At 47.6% G+C, this 17321-nt stretch overlaps 1 long non-coding RNA gene across 1 annotated transcript; it reads left to right on the top strand.

Moving 5' to 3' along the window:
• Positions 1 to 6485: 6485 nt before the first annotated feature.
• Positions 6486 to 17275, top strand: LOC140076595 (uncharacterized). Its single transcript, XR_011849621.1, has 4 exons — positions 6486 to 6613; positions 9616 to 9691; positions 16869 to 16953; positions 17212 to 17275. It is a non-coding gene; the product is annotated as an uncharacterized lncRNA (long non-coding RNA).
• The last annotated feature ends 46 nt before the right edge of the window (positions 17276 to 17321 follow it).

Raw genomic sequence — 17321 nt, forward strand, 5'->3', positions numbered from 1 at the left:
ATGTGCTGTGGTATATACTATATATATGTACTGTGATATATACTATATATATATGTACTGTGGTATATACTATATATATGTACTGTGATATATACTATATATATATATGTACTGTGATATATACTATATATATATATGTACTATGGTGTATATTATATATATATATGTACTGTGATATATACTATATATATGTGCTGTGATATACCGTATAATATATATATGTGCTGTGGTATATACTATATATATATGTACTGTGATATATACTATATATATATATATATATATATGTACTGCGGTATATACTATATATATGTGCTGTGATATACTGTATAATATATATATGTGCTGTGGTATACTGTATAATATATATATGTGCTGTGGTATATACTATATATATGTACTGTGATATATACTATATATATATATATGTACTGCGGTATATACTATATATATGTGCTGTGATATACTGTATAATATATATATGTGCTGTGGTATATACTATATATATGTGCTGTGGTATATACTATATATATGTACTGTGGTATATACTATATATATGTGCTGTGATATACTGTATAATATATATATGTGCTGTGGTATATACTATATATATGTACTGTGATATATACCATATATATGTACTGTGGTATATACTATATATATGTACTGTGATATATACTATATATATGTGCTGTGGTATATACTATATATATGTACTGTGATATATACTATATATATATATATGTACTGCGGTATATACTATATATATGTGCTGTGATATACTGTATAATATATATATATGTGCTGTGGTATATACTATATATATGTACTGCGGTATATACTATATATATGTGCTGTGATATACTGTATAATATATATATATGTGCTGTGGTATATACTATATATATGTACTGTGATATATCTACTTTACCCATAGGATGGAATTCTAGATTTACTATATATCATCATCCACATCCCTCATCCCACATTATCAACCTGTAGGTAGAAGACGGGGGCCACGTATATCAATGTACCCATCACTGCAATATTACATTTAATTACATTTAAAGGAAATCTACCCTCAAAATCCAGCAGTATAACCTAGGGGCACTTACTCATAGATCCAGGCACCGTGACTGTGCTAATCTTACATTTGTTATCCATGGTCTCCTTCATTCTGAAATGATGCTAATGAGCCAGAAGGGCTCTGGAGGGGTGTTACTAGAGCCCCTCCGTGTTGTAGCTTCACAGGCTGCGTACAGGAGCACCTCGTACAGTGCTGAGGGAAGTGCTGAGGCAACAGAGGGGAGGGTTGCCTCCCCTCCTGCACAGTGTAACAGCCTGTGAAACTTTGGCATAGAGGGGCTCTAGTAACGCCCCTCAGAGCCCTACTGGCTCTAGTGGCTGATCTAATAGTAGTGAAGCTGTGGAAGTGCAGTGATGAAGCAGGGATGTGGAAGTGCAGTGATGAAGCAGAGCTAGTGAAGAGATACTTGGAGATAATAATTCTTTTTTAATAATAATTCCTTTATTTATATAGCGCACATAGATTACGCAGCGCTGCACAGAGTTTGCCAAATTGGTCCCTGTCCCCATGGGGCTCACAATCTGTGGGAGAAAACCAGAGGACCCAGAGAAAACCCCATATACTGAGAGAACATACAAACTCTTAGCAGATGTTGACCTGGGTGGGACTTGAACCCTGGACTCCAGTGCTGCAAGGCTGTAGGGTTCACCACTGATCCGCTGTGCTGCAAGGCTAACCACTGAGCTGCCGCGCTGCAAGGCTGTAGTGCTAACCACTGAGCAACAGTGCTGCAAGACTGTAGTGCTAACCGCTGAGCCACAGTGCTGCAAGGCTGTAGTGCTAACCACTGAGCCACTGTAATCAGATATGGGCCACTGGTATAACAGTTGGGGTTGCAGGTTTGCATTACTGGTGTGTAAAGGAAAAAAAAGTTATAGAAATGTATAGATTTAATTTGTGGCTTATGGATTTCCACCTCTGAATAAATAAGAGAAAAATATTTTCTATTAACGTTTATCCACACCCTTATAAATAACATTCTCTGGACCATCGTCCATAAATGTTGGTGACTACTTGTTCTGGGGACCCTGATTAAGAACTATTTTAGAGATGCACTCTCAGTTTATAATACAAGGCCCCTTACGCTCCCTTACTGCCTCTTCCGTATTTATCCAAAAATTTACAGTGTGCTGCATAATGTTGTATAACGGGAGACTGTGGAAGATGTATATATATATATGTACAGGGTGCACTGGGGTTGTATGTCAATCACTATATGGCGCCAATAGAAAATGCTGCAAAAAAAATTGCTTGTAAAAAACTGGAGCAATGAGGACTGTGAAATATTTTCTTACACAGGATTACATACAGGGCTACAAGAGATCCCCCCCCCCCCAAAAAAAACCCCAAACTTATCTCATCAACATGTGAAACCATTGTCAACAAGTGGAGGGGTTTGGGAAGCCGCCAACTTTCCATGAAAAATGGATTTTCCCAATCTGAATGGAGCCGCAGCGGAGAAGGTAAGGAGGAAATAATCGGAGAAGTCACACCGGCGTTTTCACGCTCCATCATCGCTTTAATCCCGTCCTACGCAGTTTTTTTTGCAGTTTGCAGCCATTACGGATGCGCGATTTCAACTTCAAATCAAGAATTTGTAACACGTTCCTGGCGCCTGAGTGCGCACGTGCGAGAACCTGGAAGATGAAATAAAGGGAATGTGCGTTTACAGCGATTATGCACATCACAGTATGACGCCAGAGAGAGCAGGACCTTAATATAGCCTCTTCTCTGTGCACGGGGCGTCCTCTAGTGGAGAGAACAGGCATTACCATGGGGGAGATTTATCATAGGATGACGCTCCTGTGCTGGAGTATGATTGCGTTCCTCGCTCCCCTTGTCTCACCAGATACATCAAGAGGCTTTGGCCGCCGGGTAACACTACGCCAGGTCCGACTTGACAAAGTTTTGCGTAAAAACCAGTGAACAAAAGTTTGCTGTTTTTTCAAAAGAACGCAGTTTGTCTCAGAAATGCGCAGGGTGCAACAAATTATTGAGCACTGGTGCATGGTCTTCGATAATCCGGCACCCCCTGCACTGCTCAGGACGTGTGCGCCAACTGTTTTTAGGTGCACCCTTAACACAGGGCAGGCGCCAGCACTGGGCATACCTGGGCAAGTGCCAGGGCCCAGAGCTGCTGGGGGGGCCCACATAAAACTGCACGTAAGGACAGTATCTAATGAATCCATAGGGGGTGAGGGGGCTTTATATAAAATAACCATGACAGGGCTGTTTGGTATAATAAACTAGGGATAGGTTGATTACATTGTGAGCCCCATTGGGAACAGGGACCAATTTGGCAAGTTCTGTGCAGCGCTGCGTAATCTGTGTGCGCTATATAAATAAAAGAATTATTAATTATATTTTAGTTTTTATAAGTTTTTTAATTTTTAATGAGACTACGTGAGTTCACTGCAAAGGGGCCCACTGAGGCTCTGTCACCCAGGGGCCTACTGAAAACCTGGAGCCGAACCTGCTTTAACGCACAGCGTGTGACACAAATCTATTCCCTGTATTAAATGAGTCACAATCTCCAACTAAGCGTGAAACTGCCAAGGTTTTGGAAATGCTGTTGATCCATTCACCTGTTGAAAATTGCAGCCCAGTTTTTTTGTTCAGGCAAAATCTCAAAATAAAATAAAAAATTGGTGCAAATACAGGCAGTCCCCGGGTTACATACAAGATAGGGTCTGTAGGTTTGTTCTTAAGTTGAATTTGTATGTAAGTCGGAACTGTATATTTTATCATTGTAATCCCAGCCAGAACTTTTTTGGTCTCTGTGACAATTGGATTTAAAAAATTTTGGGTTGTCGTAAGAACCAGGATTAACACTAAAGCTTCATTACAGACTCCTGTGATAACTGTTACAGCTGATCATTGTAGCCTAGGGATAAAGTAGAATAAATTACCAATATCCAGAGGTCCGTTTGTAACTAGGGGTCGTCTGTAAGTCGAGTGTTCTTAAGTAGGGCACCGCCTGTATGTGGCATGATACAGAACAGATGGGCAACTGGCAGTGAATTAAAGGGGTTGTCTGTGATTACATTTCATTTTCACCTTTTAGCAGGTGTTGTTAAAAAGTAACATATACTAACCCCCTGCCCTCCCCTAAGGCCTGAGGCACACGTGGCGTTCTAAACCCGTTTTTGGGCAGTTTTTAAGCAGTCCGTTAAAAAACGCATGCGTTTTTGACAGGTTTTACCAATGATCTTAATTAAAACAGGTCCAAAACAGATGCGTTTTTTTAAAACGCGTTAATTTTTTAACGGACTGCTTAAAAACGTCCCAAAAGGGGGATCAAAATGCCACGTGTGCCGCCGGCCTAAGGTCCTGTCACCGCTCGTATCTGTAGGTGCAGAGAGGCTGCAGCAATGGCGTCACCTTGAAACCTGCTGAGGACTAAATCCTGATGTGCACAAACGCGATCAGTTCCGTGCGTTATCCGTTATATTGATTTCTATGCAGCCATAGACGTGATCGGATCAGTGCGGATGTTGTGGATAACTCAGAGCAGATCCTGTTCCTGCTCGTGTTTGCAGCTCAGGGCCCATATCAGCAGTGAAAAAAAATACGGATGCCACATGGACGGTCACCCACGTGTGGGGTGTATATCTGCGGATCACTTTCTAGGGAACAACAATCATGTGACCCTTCAAGGGGTTAAGACGAGCTGGTGACATCATTTGCCAGAATTCTGTTTTATTTTTTTGTAGAGTCGCAAAAATAACATACGAATAAGACACAGATTTTTGTGGATATATATACGGCTCGGCTACGGATTATACACTATTCTTGTCTCCTCTCTTCTGGGCACTCACATCCAGTTTCATTAATTCTCCATAGATAAACATTTCTTCAATTGGATGTTATTAAAAAAAAATGTTCCTGTGTGAAGATAATTTCTCATAAATGTGGCCATGTTGTCCCTTAGAAACCAGATGGCTTCCTTGGATACGACCACCCTGCACTCTGGCAGCAGTGGCCAGACATGCGCTATTGAGCCCTGCCTGACCTCCTGGATTCAGGGATCATTACCACAGGACGGCTGCGGGACCTGCAGTAACTCCTGGACATTTCATATACAAAAACCTTTTGTTTATTTGTGCAATCACTCCAGCAGAGGTGGTCGTATCCAAGGACACAGTCTTGTTTCTAAGGGACCATATCACTACATTTATGAGAAATTATCTTCACACGGGAACATTTTTTTTTAATAGCATCTAATTGAAGAAATGTTTATATATGGCAGATCAATGAATCTGGATGTGAGTGCCCAGATGAGAACACCCCTTTAAGACACACGCAGGGCCGGCGCCAGCACTGGTCATACTTCGACAAGTGCCGGGGCCCAGAGCTGCTGGGGGGCCCACATAAGGCTGTTCATAAGGAATCCATGGGGTAAGGGGGGCTGTATCTAATGAATGTGAGGGGGGTTTATATAATATAACCATAACAGGGCTGTTTGGGATGATAAACTAGGGAGTTCACTGCAAAGGGGTCCACTGAGGCTCTGTCGCCCAGGGGCCTACTGAAACCTGGAGCCGACACCGCAAAAATGGACCACAGTTTGATTGTTTGTGGCCCGAGACTGTAGCAGTCACCAGCACCAGTAAGACATGGCTACTGAGGCCTGTGGGGATGGAGGGGAGAGTCAGAGGGGAGTAATAGTAGCCCCCGTGACCTTGATTAGCCAGGGGGGGACAATCATGGCCATGGCTAGTCGCAAGGGGCAACAATTTACTGGATCGGCCATCAATCCGACAATGCGTCTGGGTCACACGGACAGAACCGACCACTACGGGTCCATTCATCTGTAATTATAAGTATAGAGGGAGCTAATTAGGGGGTTGTTAGCAATGGGGGCTACACTGCGGGAGAATGACAGCTGTGGGGGGCGCTATAACAAATACTGGTCACGCTGTGGTAGAGGGGGCACTACAGCGTGTTATAACCATAGGGGGCGCCACTGTTCATAGCCACCAATAGTAATAGTGAGCACCACTCTCTGAGCAGCTTATAACGCTCCTGCCTGATTTCTGCACCGTGTGAACACCTCCCAACCTCCATGTCCACCATTCCCCCCCATTGTGTGGCCATTTTCAGCATCTTATGAATCATTTTATGACATACATTAGGTATTTGGTAGACAGTGAAGCAGCCCGTGCTCTGCACGGTATATTATAGGGCCGTGTCTGCATTATCTATATATAGCAATAGCCTCTATTCTGGAACCATCCAGTCAGGGACACTTATAGATCCTAGGCGCATGCGCGCTGGACCACAGGCGGCAGGAGCGCGGAGCATGCGCGGTGCTTGTTGACGCATTGGGCGTTCCCTGTGTGATGGGCAGCGGCAGGTGTAGCAGCACTGATTGTAATGACGTCACGCCCGGTCCTGGCTTCTTATTGGCTGCGGCGGCCGTCAGTCAGTGATGGGAGGGCGTTGCTGTGGAGTGATGGTCACCGGCTGCCAAGGACAAGGAGAAGCCCCGGGGCAGAGGATGCGGGAGGAGGCGGCGGCACCGAGGTGATGGATGGCGGAGACTCATCTATACCACATATTATATAGACATGTACGGGCGCGCGGGGATGGAGGCTATTCCACGGGTTACTAGTGGGGCAGGACTCACAGGCTTTCTCTATGAGGGGGAGCAGGACTCACAGGCTTTCTCTATGAGATGGAGGGGGCAGCAGGACTCGCAGGCTTTCTCTATGGGATGGAGGGGGAGCAGGACTCACAGGCTTTCTCTATGGGATGGAGGGGGAAGCAGGACTCACAGGCTTTCTCTATGGGATGGAGGGGGAAGCAGGACTCACAGGCTTTCTCTATGGGATGGAGGGGGAAGCAGGACTCGCAGGCTTTCTCTATGGGATGGAGGGGGAGCAGGACTCGCAGGCTTTCTCTATGGGATGGAGGGGGAAGCAGGACTCACAGGCTTTCTCTATGGGATGGAGGGGGAAGCAGGACTCACAGGCTTTCTCTATGGGATGGAGGGGGAAGCAGGACTCACAGGCTTTCTCTATGGGATGGAGGGGGAAGCAGGACTCACAGGCTTTCTCTATGGGATGGAGGGGGAAGCAGGACTCACAGGCTTTCTCTATGGGATGGAGGGGGAAGGAGGTCTCACAGGCTTTCTCTATGGGATGGAGGGTGGAGCAGGACTCACAGGCTTTCTCTATGGGATGGAGGGGGAAGGAGGTCTCACAGGCTTTCTCTATGAGATGGAGGGGGAGCAGGACTCACAGGCTTTCTCTATGAGATGGAGGGGGAGCAGGACTCACAGGCTTTCTCTATGGGATGGAGGGTGGGGCAGGACTCACAGGCTTTCTCTATGAGATGGAGGGGGAGCAGGACTCACAGGCTTTCTCTATGGGATGGAGGGTGGAGCAGGACTCACAGGCTTTCTCTATGGGATGGAGGGGGAAGGAGGTCTCACAGGCTTTCTCTATGAGATGGAGGGGGAGCAGGACTCACAGGCTTTCTCTATGGGATGGAGGGGGAAGCAGGACTCGCAGGCTTTCTCTATGGGATGGAGGGGGAAGCAGGACTCACAGGCTTTCTCTATGAGGGGGAGCAGGACTCACAGGCTTTCTCTATGGGATGGAGGGTGGAGCAGGACTAACAGGCTTTCTCTATGAGATGGAGGGGGCAGCAGGACTCACAGGCTTTCTCTATGGGATGGAGGGTGGAGCAGGACTCACAGGCTTTCTCTATGGGATGGAGGGGGAAGGAGGTCTCACAGGCTTTCTCTATGGGATGGAGGGTGGGGCAGGACTCACAGGCTTTCTCTATGAGATGGAGGGGGAGCAGGACTCGCAGGCTTTCTCTATGGGATGGAGGGTGGAGCAGGACTCACAGGCTTTCTCTATGGGATGGAGGGGGAAGGAGGTCTCACAGGCTTTCTCTATGAGATGGAGGGGGAGCAGGACTCACAGGCTTTCTCTATGGGATGGAGGGGGAAGCAGGACTCACAGGCTTTCTCTATGGGATGGAGGGGGAAGCAGGACTCACAGGCTTTCTCTATGGGATGGAGGGGGAAGCAGGACTCACAGGCTTTCTCTATGGGATGGAGGGGAAGCAGGACTCACAGGCTTTCTCTATGGGATGGAGGGGGAAGCAGGACTCACAGGCTTTCTCTATGGGATGGAGGGGGAAGCAGGACTCACAGGCTTTCTCTATGGGATGGAGGGGGAAGCAGGACTCACAGGCTTTCTCTATGGGATGGAGGGGGAAGCAGGACTCACAGGCTTTCTCTATGGGATGGAGGGGGAAGCAGGACTCACAGGCTTTCTCTATGGGATGGAGGGGGAAGCAGGACTCACAGGCTTTCTCTATGGGATGGAGGGGGAAGCAGGACTCACAGGCTTTCTCTATGGGATGGAGGGGGAAGCAGGACTCACAGGCTTTCTCTATGGGATGGAGGGGGCAGCAGGACTCACAGGCTTTCTCTATGGGATGGAGGGGGCAGCAGGACTCACAGGCTTTCTCTATGGGATGGAGGGGGCAGCAGGACTCACAGGCTTTCTCTATGGGATGGAGGAGGAGCCAGAAAGACTCCTGATGACAGGTTCCTTTTAAAGCATTTAGCCCATTGCCAAAGCACTCATTGCACTTGTGTGAATTATTGGACCGAATCTAGAATCACTGAACTGAACGCACATCCAGAGATCAGTTCCTGGTTCTGTCCGGTTGATCCTGTAAGCACATGGAATGATTCTGTCGGACCAAACTCTTTTGTGGGCAATGAGCTTTAAACTTTCTCTAGACTCAGAGATACTTCTGGGCAGATAAAAGATCAGAGGACATGTAAGTAGTCTGTTACTATGGAAACACATGCTATAATCGTATTGGAAACCCCCTACACGGTACCCCCGAAAATTACGGGGTGATACTCGATAGAGGAGGGGATGAGAGAAGGGAGGGAGAGACAAAAAGGCGCTTTCCTAGTGTAGTAGGTAGGTAAAATTAGTAAGAGTATAAGGTGTCAATATCATGCGCTCACCTTGTGGCGCTAGAATTAGCGCTTATATGCAGAGTTTGTCCTAGATGGCTTGCCGATTCCTCCTTCCTCACGGTCGTCTGCTCCAAAAATCAGAGGACGCTGTGGTGATCCATGCAAAAAGGGCCCAAGGTATAGGGTACGGAAGGTATCTGGTGCCGGCGCTCGTGGATGGAATGCTCCGCAGATGATAGTAACTTAAGAACGTGTTTTATTTAATATGCAACGCGTTTCGGCCCGGGAAACGGGCCTTCGTCATGCATAAAACCATTTTATGCCTGACGAAGGCCCGTTTCCCGGGCCGAAACGCGTTGCATATTAAATAAAACACGTTCTTAAGTTACTATCATCTGCGGAGCATTCCATCCACGAGCGCCGGCACCAGATACCTTCCGTACCCTATACCTTGGGCCCTTTTTGTATGGAAACACATGGGTCTGCATATGACCTGAAAACCGTATTTGTATGACTAAAAGCTCGGTGATCTGGATTGTTCTATGTCCTGACGCGTCCTTCTTCTCTCATCTAGTGCTCTGGATGGACCCGCTCTTTGGCTGTGATAGTGGAGCTGATATGAAGTGGACTCGACATTATCACTTCTGGAGGTAGGTTCTGCAGGTTAATAAGAAACGGCCCAGAGGTCACGTGGTCCCTGACCTCTGATCACACATGACATTGTGGTCCCTGACCTCTGATCACACATGACATTGTGGTCCCTGACCTCTGATCACACATGACATTGTGGTCCCTGACCTCTGATCACACATGACATTGTGGTCCCTGACCTCTGATCACACATGACATTGTGGTCCCTGACCTCTGATCACACATGACATTGTGGTCCCTGACCTCTGATCACACATGACATTGTGGTCCCTGACCTCTGATCACGCATGACATTGTGGTCCCTGACCTCTGATCACACGCGACATTGTGGTCCCTGACCTCTGATCACACACGCGACATTGTGGTCCCTGACCTCTGATCACACACGTGACATTGTGGTCCCTGACCTCTGATCACACACGTGACATTGTGGTCCCTGACCTCTGATCACACACGTGACATTGTGGTCCCTGACCTCTGATCACACACGTGACATTGTGGTCCCTGACCTCTGATCACACACGTGACATTGTGGTCCCTGACCTCTGATCACGCATGACAATTGTGGTCCCTGACCTCTGATCACGCATGACAATTGTGGGCCCTGACCTCTGATCACGCATGACAATTGTGGGCCCTGACCTCTGATCACACGCGACATTGTGGTTCCTGACCTCTGATCACGCATGACATTGTGGTCCCTGACCTCTGATCACGCATGACATTGTGGTCCCTGACCTCTGATCACGCATGACATTGTGGTCCCTGACCTCTGATCACACGCATGACAATTGTGGGCCCTGACCTCTGATCACACGCGACATTGTGGGCCCTGACCTCTGATCACACGCGACATTGTGGGCCCTGACCTCTGGTCACGCACGACATTGTGGGCCCTGGCCTCTGCACTTTTATTGTAGACCGCGTGGAAGCATTGTGGCACATTACAGACATAAATGTGGAGCAGACTCTGGCTAAGCACCACTGCGACCCTTTAGGTGCGCAGTTTTCTAAAGTTTCGGACACAATTATAGCGCAGACGCTTTATAAATACACGTGCAGCTCCAAAGACCTTCTTTTTCACATATATCAATATCCTGACCAGATATAGATGTATCTTTTCTGCAGCCCCAGTTACAGGACAATGGTCAGTGTTCTGGCTGTGCTGGGTCTGGGCCGACCTAGTAGAAGCGGTTCTGTACTGAGATCCCAGGGGTTTTGTGTTTTATCAGGTGCCCGTTGGGACGAATAGAGGCAGCGGAGCGCTGTGTACATGGGTACAGGAGAAGGAGAAGACAGGAGTAGTATGTAAGGCTTCTGTCTTCTTCCCTCGGGTCCCCTGCAGCGGGGGCCGGACCTTCAGCAGCCCAATTGCTGTATGTATATATATAGTTTGGGGTTAGTTATATATAACGTTTCCGGGTTGGGGAATAAGGGTAGCACCTTTCATCTACATTGGACTGACCCAAGGGTCCCATCAAGAGCGTCATTATCACACAGGCCAGCAAGGAGAAGGCGCCATTTTTGGAGTGAAGCGGCTATCTTTCTCTCATCTCATGGTCATTCTCAATGTGGCCATGAGGTGGCAGCACTTTCTTATCTGTCCCTTTTAGCTTTTCTCAAACAATGGGGCTTATTTACTAAGGGTTGCGGATCGCACCTTCACCGGACTGTTTGCAGTTTTCGGGATATGCGCCGCTTTGACAGGTATATAACAGGGGTTTGCGCTGGGATTGTGCTGCACATGGTCGGATTTTGGCGCAGCTGTGCTGCTTCCAGGATACAGAAATTGGGGGGCGGTGCCGTCGCACGAACCAACTGATTTGGACTGAATGCGAGATTTAAGATTCAAATTGTGTCGCAAGCCAAGCACTGAAGAAGAAGGTGAACTCCAGGGACCTGAGCGGGGAAGCGACACATGCAGGATATAAGGTGCACGATCTTAGTGACTCCCCGCACAGCGCATTATACACGGACAATGCACTTACATGCACCAGGAAGAAGGTGAACTCCAGGGACCTGAGCGGGGAAGCGACACATACAGGATATCGGGTGCAGGATCTTAGTGACTCCCCGCACAGCGCATTATACACGGACAATGCACTTACATGCACCAGGAAGAAGAAGGTGAACTCCAGGGACCTGAGCGGGGAAGCGAGACATGCAGGATATCGGGCGCAGGATCTTAGTGACTCCCTGCACATCGCATTATACACAGACAATGCACTTACATGCACCAGGAAGAAGAAGGTGAACTCCGGGGACCTGAGCGGGGAAGCGACACATGCAGGATATCAGCGCAGGATCTTAGTGACTCCCCGCACAGCACATTATACACAGACAATGCACTTACATGCCCCAGGAAGAAGAAGGTGAACTCCAGGGACCTGAGCGGGGAAGCGACACATGCAGAATATCGGACGCACGATCTTAGTGACTCCCCGTACAGCGCATTATACACGGACAATGCACTTCCATGCACCAGGAAGAAGAAGGTGAACTCTGGGGACCTGAGCGGGGAAGCGACACATGCAGGATATCAGGCGCACGATCTTAGTGACTCCCCGTACAGCGCATTATACACGGACAATGCACTTACATGCACCAGGAAGAAGAAGGTGAACTCCGGGGACCTGAGCGGGGAAGTGACACATGCAGGGTATCGGGTGCAGGATCTTAGTGACTCCCCGCACAGCGCATTATACACGGACAATGCACTTCCATGCACCGGGAAGAAGAAGGTGAACTCCAGGGACCTGAGCGGGGAAGCGACATATGCAGGATATCGGGCGCACGATCTTAGTGACTCCCCGCACAGCGCATTATACACGGACAATGCACTTACATGCACCGGGAAGAAGAAGGTGAACTCCGGGGACCTGAGCGGGGAAGCGACATATGCAGGATATGGGGTGCACGATCTTAGTGACTCCCCGCACAGCGCATTATACACGGACAATGCATTTACATGCACCAGAAAGAAGAAGGTGAACTCCAGGGACCTGAGCGGGGAAGCGACACATGCAGGATATCAGGTACACGATCTTAGTGACTCCCCGCACAGCGCATTATACACGGACAATGCACTTACATGCACCAGGAAAAAGAAGGTGAACTCCGGGGACCTGAGCGGGGAAGTGACACATGCAGGATATCGGGGCACGATCTTAGTGACTCCCCGCACAGCGCATTATACACGGACAATGCACTTACATGCACCAGGAAGAAGAAGGAGAACTCCGGGGACCTGAGCGGGGAAGCGACACATGCAGGATATCGGACGCACGATCTTAGTGACTCCCCGCACAGCGCATTATACAGGGGCAATGCACTTACATGCACCAGGAAGAAGAAGGAGAACTCCGGGGACCTGAGCGGGGAAGTGACACATGCAGGATATCGGGCGCAGGATCTTAGTGACTCCCCGCACAGCGCATTATACACGGACAATGCACTTACATGCACCAGGAAGAAGGTGAACTCCAGGGACCTGAGCGGGGAAGCGACACATACAGGATATCGGGTGCAGGATCTTAGTGACTCCCCGCACAGCGCATTATACACGGACAATGCACTTACATGCACCAGGAAGAAGAAGGTGAACTCCAGGGACCTGAGCGGGGAAGTGACACATGCAGGATATCGGGCGCAGGATCTTAGTGACTCCCCGCACAGCGCATTATACACGGACAATGCACTTACATGCACCAGGAAGAAGAAGGTGAACTCCGGGGACCTGAGCGGGGAAGTGACACATGCAGGATATCGGGCGCAGGATCTTAGTGACTCCCTGCACAGCACATTATACACGGACAATGCACTTTAGGGCGGGTAAGTAAATGTGCCCCATTGTGCGTGCTAATACTACCCCATACATATATACAGTCCTGCTTATTCACTTACCATAATAGTCTATAATCCATTTTGTCTTTTTAATCGCATGGACACAATATTTAGGATTTTCACCATTTTTCTAATGATTGGGCTCAGGTTATGCCACAGACAAGTTATTTTCTTGACCAACCTGACAGTCACGATACAGTAGGTCATTGTTACTATATGGCCCAGTACTATAGGTAAGTGATGTAGGGGCACCATAGATGTGCAGTGTATAGGGTGATGGGCTCTGGCTCGGCGGTGCAGCGGTCAGGTTGCTTCTTGCTGAGCTCAGCGCTATTCTGCTCTGCACACGTCTACATTTGTACCCGGCAGCCTACTCTGCCCTTCACAGAGCCCACACTAAATTCCTGAGGTCTCGGCTTTCGATGGCCCCTTGTCATTTACACCACATGACCCAGAATTCCAGAGGATTGTCCCCTCTTACCCTTCTGTCCTGTGTTTGTTTACACTATCGGGGGAGGGGGGATTTATATCCATACCATATAGTATTCCTATACATCGGGGGAGGGGGGATTTATATACATAACATATGGTATTCCTATACATTGGGGGAGGGGGGATTTGTATCCATACCATATAGTATTCCTATACATTGGGGGAGGGGGGATTTATATACATAACATATAGTATTCCTATACATTGGGGGAGGGGGGATTTATATCCATACCATATAGTATTCCTATACATTGGGGGAGGGGGGATTTATATCCATACCATATAGTATTCCTATACATTGGGGGAGGGGGGATTTATATCCATACCATATAGTATTCCTGTACATTGGGGGAGGGGGGGATTTATATCCATACCATATAGTATTCCTATACATCGGGGGAGGGGGGATTTATATACATAACATATAGTATTCCTATACATCGGGGGAGGGGGGATTTATATCCATACCATATAGTATTCCTATACATTGGGGGAGGGGGGATTTATATACATAACATATGGTATTCCTGTACATTGGGGGAGGGGGGGATTTATATCCATACCATATAGTATTCCTATACATCGGGGGAGGGGGGATTTATATCCATACCATATAGTATTCCTGCACATAGCATATACCCACCGGGGCCCAAATTATATGCGGGAATTCTTGGGGTCCCCAAATTAAAGGGGTTTTCCCACCTTTCTGTGGGGGTCTCATCAACAAATTAGGCCCTAACCTAGGAAAACCCCTTTAAGGACATTTATATTTGTCCTCCAACAGTGGATTCTAACTTTCCTTCTGTACAGTATTAAACTAAACTCCATGGGGCAGATTTACTTACCCGGTCCATTCGCGATCCAGTGGCGCGTTCTCTGCGCTGGATTCGGGTCCGGACGGGATTTATTAAGGTAGTTCCTCCGACGTCCACCAGGTGTCGCTGCTGTGCTAAAGTTCCCTGGAACGCGCTGGAGTTCACCGAGCCAGGCTGAGTGAAGATAAGTGCAAGCTCCGCGACAGATTTTTTTTTTAAAATGCTGCTTTTTTCCCGAATCCATCGGAAATATTTGGGTAACACGTCGGGAAAACGCGAATCGGGCCCTTAGTAAATGACCCCCCATATGTGTCAGATCCTCTCTATGTTGTAGAGCTCTGCTTGCTGTCAGTGAATAGGAACCGTCTGGAGGATAATCTCCCAAGCAATCCTGATCATAAATGGCGCCCAGCTCCTGGTAGTGGTAGTAGTGAGCTCTCGCATTATGTAAGGACACATCCACATGAGCCGACTGCAAATGTTGTGCTAAAATCATACATAATAGATGAGGGCGGCACGGTGGCTCAGTGGTTAGCACTTCTGCCTTGCAGCACTGGAGTCCTGGGTTCGAATCCCACCCAGGTCAACATCTGCAAAGAGTTTGTATGTTCTCTCTGTGTCTTCCGGTTTCCTCCCACACTCCAAAACATACTGGTAGGTGATTAAATTGTGAGCCCCATGGGGACAGGGACCAATTTGTCATCTGTGTGCGCTATATAAAGAATTATTATATGCAGGGTCTCGGACCCTGATAAGTCCGGCTTCAGTTTGATCATGATAGATTTTCAGCTGTTGGTTACAATTAAGGATGTTCTATTCTTTGACAGCAACTAAGATCTTGAAAAGAGAACAAAGCGTATGAGAAAGCATTAGAAGGGATCACAACGCTGCAGCTGCTTAACTCTTGGAGGTCATACCCCCTCCCAATCAGTGTGTGATGTGGGAATCCCCCTTTAAGCATCTGCGAGGGTTGTGTTTATGTGACAATGTCTTTAGCTGAGGGGTCAGGATATCCTGCAGCATCCCCTCCCTGATATCAGCCGATAGCGGCGTCTACCTGCAGCGCTAAATATAGTGCGGGGGTCTCGCTAATCTGTAAACATCATGGCAGGGGCTTATTATAGCTCCTGGGTCAGGGTGCGCTCCGTGTATACAGTCAGGGTGCGCTCCGTGTATACAGTCGGGGGTTACGCTGGTCACATTGAGTGTATATGCTGAGCTCTGGTTACATCCGCACATTGGAAGTATATGGAGGTCCTCCAGATGAGTAGAACCATTTAATATCTTGATGGCACTGATTATTTTGGACTTCAGGGTGCAAATATATATTTTTTTTTTCTAGTATTACCATTTTTTTTTTTTTTCAGACTATAAGGTGCTAAAACGTCTAGGTTCATATATAAGGCGCACCTGATTATAAGGATGAATGACCAGCAGGTGGCAGACCTGTGCACAGTACAAGGCAGCTGTTGTCTAAGTACGGTTCATATATAAGGCGCACCAGATTATAAGGCGCACCTTTGATTTATGAGAAAATCTAAGGATTTTTTTGTGCGCCTTATAGTCCGGAAAATACGGTAATTTTTCTCTTGACATAGCTATGTGGGGGTCTTGTTTTTTGTGATTCCTCCAAAGTGTTGTGCAAATTTTACCAGGAATCCCCCCCCCCCCCCCTCCTGTCATTATTTTCTGTATCTAGTATATTATAAAATCTCAAGTCTGTTTCCTTTCATCAACCTTCGCCGAGGACTTGTTTCTTGCAGGACTATCTGTAGTTTTCACTGATGCCATTGTATGTATGTGGGGGGAGTTTGCAGAAGTTATTCCAGCTCCAGGAGGCATCTTAGAGGTTAGAATCGGATCAGCATTATTCTATAGACTTGCAGTGGTCAGATGTGGGTCAGACCCATGCTCGGAGGGTCAGGAGTGTGTAGCAGGTACTAGGAGTGTTATGCTCTGCCTTCTCATTGTCCGATCTGTGGAATGACAAATAATTAGTGGGGGCGATCTGCTTTCTCGTTGACAGTTCCATCTCCTCGGCTGTGACCTAAAGACAAGAGGAGAAGCCCCTGTAATGGCTGCATGTCTGGGGGCCGCCCTATGGTACACAGGTGAGTGACTTGTGCCAGCGATGTCCTTACTCTACCACTTGCATCTTAATTACCATCCTGCGAGAATGACCTTGCAGGGAGGTGACGAGGGTGCGAATATCAACTGGGGTCTTGTCACTGTCACCCAGCAAGAGGATGCTGGATCTGGCCGACTAAGACCCCTACAGCCTCCACCATGTGTGAGCAGATGATGATACTTCATACATGTCTATGTAGAGTCTCCATTACTCCTTATAACGGATCTGTGCTTCCTCGCAGGCAGCGGAGATGGCGAATCTGGGGAATGTCTTTTGATCAGGGATGGCTCCGGCCCTGCATATTGGTAACTATTTATTAATAATTCTTTATTTATATAGCGCACACAGATT

This window comes from Engystomops pustulosus, chromosome 9 (genome assembly GCF_040894005.1).
Source record: "Engystomops pustulosus chromosome 9, aEngPut4.maternal, whole genome shotgun sequence".
Lineage (NCBI taxonomy): Eukaryota > Metazoa > Chordata > Amphibia > Anura > Leptodactylidae > Engystomops > Engystomops pustulosus.